Genomic DNA, 7,088 nt, shown 5'->3' with positions numbered 1-7,088 from the left:
TCCCTGTTTACATTAGCCATGCTATGTTGCATATTGTCTACATTTGCCATTGGAACATTTAAAATATTAATCATAGTTATTTTAACTTCTTTCTCTGATCATTCCAATATCTGTAACCAACAGTCTCTGACTTACATTGTCTTCCTTATTTCCCTGACTTTAAAAAGTGTCGATTATTCCCTTTTCAAATTATCTCTTACAAGTCCCTTAAACTATAACGAATTTCACAGTGTAACTTTATAGCATTCCAGCTGTAGGCTTTTACAATGTACATATTACTTAACATGTCAGAGTTCATTCAGGAAGCAAAAACCACACCTGTAATTTGAACAGCAAGGATTAATATAAGGAATTGTTAACTAATAAAAAGTGATTACTAAAAGGAGCAAACAAGGACTCTATGAGGTGCAGAACACAGCTGCTTTGTTTGTAGGAAAATAATAAGGAAATAATTTAGGGCAGGGAGGATATCCAAGCCCAGGATTCAGAAATACGAGTAGAGGCCATGGCTTTCATGGAAACATGCAGGTCTTTAAGAGAGAATAAATTTGCCAAGGACACAGATGAAGTTTAATTGTGAGAGCCACTGAGTTGCTATTATTGGCCATGCACAAACTCACTCCCACCCCACACATACACATATCACTCTACAGCACAGCCTACCTCCCAGAAAAGAGCACATTGAAAGAATGAAGAAGTGTGTCCCTTCTTCCTGATCTAGATTGGTAGAGTCCCTCCACTATTGTTGCCATAAACTAATATTATCCAAGCTGGAAGAATAGAGTTGGCTACAGGGTCCATCTCCAATATCACAAATCAGAGTAAAGAGGAGTGGATTTGGAGCTGAGAGTAGTAACAATGTTATTCTGGGTAATTACTAGTAAATTCAAGTCTCAGAAATTATAATACAAACAAATACTTATGTTTCAACCATCAGACAGTATGTTTCCAGGCTATAAAAACCCCCAGCACTTGTGATTAAAATAACTTTTAAAAGTATTTTAATTAGAATAATTTTAAACTGTAAAATATTTAAAAAATCATATTGTTACCTCTGATACACCTTTGTAGGAGCAGAGCATCCTCACATTAAATTCTTAATATTTAGCCAATGTATTTTATTTGGAGTTTGCTGGAAAATTGCTCTTTAAAAATAATCTTTAAGTATTTCAATATATACTGTTTTACTAAAAATAGGTATTTTGTTGATTTCGGGTGTTAGTTTTTAGAAAAGAAAAAATTTTTATACCTATACAGTTGACCCTTGAACAACACAGGGCTGAACTGTGTGGGTCCACTTATACGCAGATTTTGGGTGGGGACTGCCAAGAGCTTTGTTATTTCTATTTGGTCTAATAGACCAAAGGAGGAGGTCTCCAAGGTGGCTGAAAAGCTGTTTAGTAGCTGCAGAGAGAGGTTCAGGCAGGAGCCTTGACACTAGAGGGATGCCAGAGGAACCCCTCAAGGGCTGTGGGGCTCCAGAAACTCCTAGTCATACTTGAGGGTGAGCCTTTTAAAGAGATACTTACCAACTCCACTTAGAAGCCAGCCACCGGCCTGCGGAGGTTAGTCTGGTGGTCATCATCTTCTTGATGAATTCCACCTCCTCATCTAGGAAGTAGCTTTCCAGGAAGTCACAGAGATGGGAGTCTGCACAGGCAGGACCTAGGGCATGCAGATCCAAAAGGCTTCTTTTGGTTCAGGTTCTTCCCCAGGACTATAGCAGTCTGTAAGAATCCAGGGTTTTATCCTATTCATTTTGGGATGGCTTCTGCAGGTCCTGGAAGAGGGCACGGCCACCACACTGATTTTGTGTATTCAAGACGCTGGGTGCCGTCTCAATCCTCCTTGGCCGACTTGAGGAAGTGGCCCATGCCCTCCAGAGTCACAACATCCTGGTCAAAATAGAAGCCCAGATAGGGGTAAGTGTAGGAGACCCGCAGATGCATGTTGCTCAGGTGGTTGTCATCAGCCTCCACCTCAGTGGAACAATTCTGAGGAATCTGGGAGCTGGTATTTGATGGGCAATAAGGAGCTAAGCTCAAAAAAAATGGTGTTGGCTTAGACCGGAGGTAGAGGATGCCTGAGAGGATGGTTCTGAAGGTTACCACTGGAAAAGAGGTTGGAGAGGGTTAGAGGCTGAAAGAAGGGACGTACCTGGGTCGGTGCTGTCCAAACACTGTTGAAGCAACAGAGAGATCCGCATGACTCTGTGGTGCACTGCCTATATATGGATGTTTTAATAGTACAGTACTATAGATGTATTCTCTTCCTTATGATTTTCTTAATAACATTTTCTTAATAACATCTAATAACATTAGCTTACTTTACTGTAAGAATAGGCCATATAATATGTATAACATATAAAATATATGTTAATCAACTGTATCATTGGTAAGGCTTCCAGTCAACAGTAGGTTGTTAGTAAAGTTTTGGGGGGAGCCAAAAGCTGTGGGGAGATTTCCAATTGCTCAGGAATTGGGACCCTTAACCCCCACATTGTTTCAGTGCCAAGTGCAATGCTAAATGTACAAATCTCACCAATATGCAAAGTAGAATTTACTAATTTTGCTTTTATAAAAAGCATTTCTGAAATAAAATTTATAGAAGAAGCAGTAAAAAATAGGAAGCAGGTAGGTAGACTTTCTGAAACATTTAACATGCAGCTTATTTTTATAGCAGGTGTACACTATGATCTCTTAATAGTAAAGCTCTTTGAAAAGGCATGGTCTTCAGTGTGCTGACTCCTTTTATAGACTCCTCACACCACAACATTGAATATTTAAGTAGAGCAGCAGATAACACCTCTGCAGCAGTTGGTAAGGTCTGAACACATGAAAATGCTTTAGAAGATCACTCACTGCAATCTACTGACCTTTTGGAAAAAGCCCAATGTTTGAATGTTTTATGGACAGCACTTACAATAGAAGTTGCTCCTTTAATCTCTAAGACATGTTGTGATGCAGTCTCACCAAATCAGGGCTTTTATTGGACCGGTATAAACATCAGAATCGCCATATTCAAGATGTACTTTTTTAGTCTTCATTGTACAAATTCCCTAAAAAAGCAATCCAGGAAACTGTCATTTAAGAAATGAGCAAAATTGCAGGGTTAAATTAAATCCTACTGTTTTATAATTGACCTGAAATTTAAAATTCTGAATAATGGCTGATCCTGCATTATAGTTTCACAAGGGCCTCAAATCTTTTTATCTAGGGTGAAGCACAAACAGTAAAAGATAGCCTTATGGCATATTCTTTATTTGTTTACAAATAATAAGCAACCCAGCATACCACTCATCAGGATCCCTTATGGTGCTTGGCTTAGGATAAAATAAAAGCCTCTGTGTCTATTATGAATACGAATACTGGGAACCACAGGCACTTGGCAACAAACTTTTCATTATAGGCTGTTTCTGGGTAGAAGTTTCTGGGTAGAAGCTATATTCAATTATTCATTAAGAGTATTTAAAATCAAATTTATGAATTATAGTAGCATAATATTATAAAATCCCCAAAAAAGCAAATTAAATAATTTTTACCCACAGATGAATAAAAAATAAGGCAGCCTATAGAACCTATTATTCACAATAGCCAAGATACGGAAACTACCTAAGTGTCTAGCAACAACTGAACAAAGAAAAATCTATAGAGATTAGATATAGATAGATACAGATAGATATTTTGTATATATAATACAATATTATTCAGCCATAAGAAAAAAAAAGAAGGAAATCCTCCGATTTGTGGCAACATGGATGAACCTGGAGGAGGACGCTATGCTAAGTGAGATAAGCCTGATACAGGAAGAGGAATACTGTATGTTTGATGAATACATTGTAAATAATGCTGCAGTGAACAAAGGGGTGCAGATTTCTCTTCATTTCCTTCACCCACAAGTGAAATGGGCTGGGTCATATGATAATTCTAGTTTAGCTTCTTGAGGAGCCTCCATACTGTTTCTTACAAATGACTGCACCAATTTACGTTGCCACCGATAGTGCACAGGGTTCCCTTTTCTCCACACCCTTATCGCTCCTCTTTTTGATAATAGACATCCTAATAATGGTTGGATGATATCACATTGTAGGGTTTTTTTTTAAGGATGTAACTCAGATGAATCATTTCAAAATATAACTCCGATGAATCAGACCAAACTATCATCAAGTTGACATTAAAATGTGTTACTTGACCAGATGTGTCTTTAGAAGATTTCTCTTCTGATAGGCAATTCTGCACCTAATGCAGTGTAATTTGGTATAAACATATGGTGGATATTTTTAAAGACCTATAAAAGGATATTTATGATGACCCATCATAAATAAATAATATATATTAATATAAATTAATTGATGGATTGCATTTTTGAGTTTGTACAATGTTCTAGGAAGATCCTACTTTCTCCAGCACATTTTATATCAAACTTGATATTCCTATTGTGTTGCATTTGTCAAAATGAGCTCAGTAGAATCTGTTTCTTTTATATATGTCAAGTTGCATCCATTCAAGCTATGATTTTCCCTAAAACAAAACCAACATGAGAATATGTTAGGCTGATACACTTGCTAATGTGGCTGTAAAATATTTTTAATTTTCCTAAAGTATAGCATTTAGTTTTAAAATATTAGTCCCTTTACCCATAGTATTTCCATAAGCCTCCTTTTGTAACCCAAAAAATCATCAAAAAGGAAATGGACACTTCCTCCACCCATCCTCTACCAGCTACTATTCCTTTAAAGTAGGGGCCAGAAAACTCTTTCTGTAAAGGGCTAGCTAGATAGGACATATTTTCTCCTTTGCAGGCAATACAAGCCCTGTTGCATCTATTCAAGTCTACTGTTGTAGTGCAAAAAACAAACGAAAACAATCATAGACCAGAGTAAGTGAATGAATGTGGCTGCATATGACCCACCTTGCATTAGATCAGAATTGAATCTGCTCCTATTAAATCCATAGCAAGATATAACTTAGGGCCTAAAATGAAGGTAAAATCTTTTTCTTTCAGAAAAAGGAAAAGCATCATATAATTCCTTCTTTGGAAAAGCATCATGTAATGCCTGGAAAATATCATCTACTTTATTTTTTTTAATTTTTTTAACGTTTTTATTTATTTTTGAGACAGAGAGAGACAGAGCATGAACAGGGGAGGGTCGGAGAGAGAGGGAGACACAGAATCTGAAACAGGCTCCAGGCTGTCAGCACAGAGCCCGACGCAGGGCTGGAACTCACGGACCGCGAGATCATGACCTAAGCCAAAGTCGGCCGCTTAACCAACTGAGCCACCCAGGCGCCCCGAATATCATCTACTTTAAATATGCCTTTCATTCTTTCCTTACCCTGAAACATTTATTAAGAAAAGGTTATCTGTGGTCCAGTACATGAAAAACATCTTTGGGGGGGGTATATATTACTTAAATAGAAAGTGATACTATGTCTACGATTATAAGAACTCCCGCTTCCAAATAATAATGACTCTTGGGTAATAAGCAAGCACCTGTAGCATACCTCCAACATACCAAATGTGAAAGGACAAGAAGTTCTCCCTGGAAGTGATGGCAGCAACTGAAAGTTGTATTTTCATATCTAGCATAGGGATGAAATAAATCATCCAGTATTTTTCTTTGTACCAAGTAAGATGGTTGGTGAAGACTCAAAAAATGGATTATCAGGTGAGCTTTCTGTACAGGCAACTGGATAGAATGCATAGAACCACTTCAGCCATTTTTTTTTTCTGCTGGGGTGCTGCAGAACTCAACTGTTCATGGAATCTTCTTTTGACTATTAGTGCTGACATTTCCCAGAAGATGAGCATTTACTGCTTTTGCCAACTTGTGATTTGTAGATGCCAGTCCTGCTGTGATGTGAGGTTGTGTACTAGGGTAGTAGGTTTGCTCTCTTCCCCACTGCATGGAGACTAAGAGCTCCTCCAATAATTTATGGGTAAGTGTCATTTCCTGACAAAACTGTTCCCGTTCAGTCAGGATATCTTGAATAGCACTCTGCGTGTTGTGGTTTTGACGCTGTAAATGTGGTTAGGAGTTGGTTAACTCATCTGCCATAATCCTGCTTGTGAGGAATTTACTTCGTCATATATCACACTATATTGACATACGTTCTAACTGTTCAGAAAGTTGACCTGTCTTTTGACCTATGGCTTTATTTTCTAAAATAAGCTGATTTTCCTCTGGCTAGACATTCAAAGTAATACTGAAGATCATCCCCAACAGAAGCCACTAGCAACTTTTTAAACTCACAACTGACCTCTGTCTATACCCTGAACTGGTTTTAAAGACCTTCTTTGTCCTGTAGTAACCTACTTTAAGAGTTCTTGAGCTTTTCCAATATATTCTTTACCTCTGATAGTTCTTTTTTGGATTCTGCAACTCCCTCTGACTGACCAAGTAATTCTCCTTTACAATGACCTAGAGACTTAGCCTTTGCATTTTTTGTTGGGGATATCATGGGTTATAGCAGCTTTGGGAACTAATATTCTTACAGCATCGACTTCCACTGCTTTTTCAGTGAGAATTTTCCTTACCTGAAGAAGTCCTGGACTCTCTGATGGAACAGCTTTCTTTCATGGATTCTGAAGGATGTGATGTTTCATGGGTTGGACTCCAGAGGTAAGTCCAACAGATTTAGATGGCTCCTCAGTTTCTGTTCTATCTCCTGCTCCTCAGACTGAGGTTGAAGTAAGGGTGACTTTGGTTTCTAAACTTTTGAGAGTAGCTATTTTTTTTTAATTTTTTTTTTCAACGTTTATTTATTTTTGGGACAGAGAGAGACAGAGCATGAACGGGGGAGGGGCAGAGAGAGAGGGAGACACAGAATCGGAAACAGGCTCCAGGCTCTGAGCCATCAGCCCAGAGCCTGACGCGGGGCTCGAACTCCCGGACCGCGAGATCATGACCTGGCTGAAGTCGGACACTTAACCGTCTGCGCCACCTAGGCGCCCCGAGAGTAGCTATTTTTTAACCAATGAAAATGTTCCTCAAGACTTCTGAAAAACTGCCAAGGTTCTTACTCTTCTGATTTCAGGGGGTTTCACTTTACAGATTGTTGGACTCTGCGTCACAGGGTTAACTGCTC

The 7,088-nt window shown here is 38.5% G+C and overlaps 2 pseudogenes; both read right to left on the bottom strand.

Annotated features, from left to right (window-relative positions):
* Positions 1-1,488: 1,488 nt before the first annotated feature.
* Positions 1,489-2,206, bottom strand: LOC125153922 (ferritin light chain-like; annotated as a pseudogene).
* Positions 2,207-2,968: 762 nt separating this feature from the next.
* Positions 2,969-7,088, bottom strand: part of LOC125153917 (golgin-45-like) — a 56,211-nt pseudogene continuing 52,091 nt past the window's right edge.

This window comes from Prionailurus viverrinus, chromosome A2, assembly GCF_022837055.1.
Source record: "Prionailurus viverrinus isolate Anna chromosome A2, UM_Priviv_1.0, whole genome shotgun sequence".
Taxonomy (NCBI): Eukaryota; Metazoa; Chordata; class Mammalia; order Carnivora; family Felidae; genus Prionailurus; species Prionailurus viverrinus.
The sequence above is the reverse complement of the archived record's forward strand: the minus strand, read 5'-3'. Positions and strand labels throughout refer to the sequence as shown.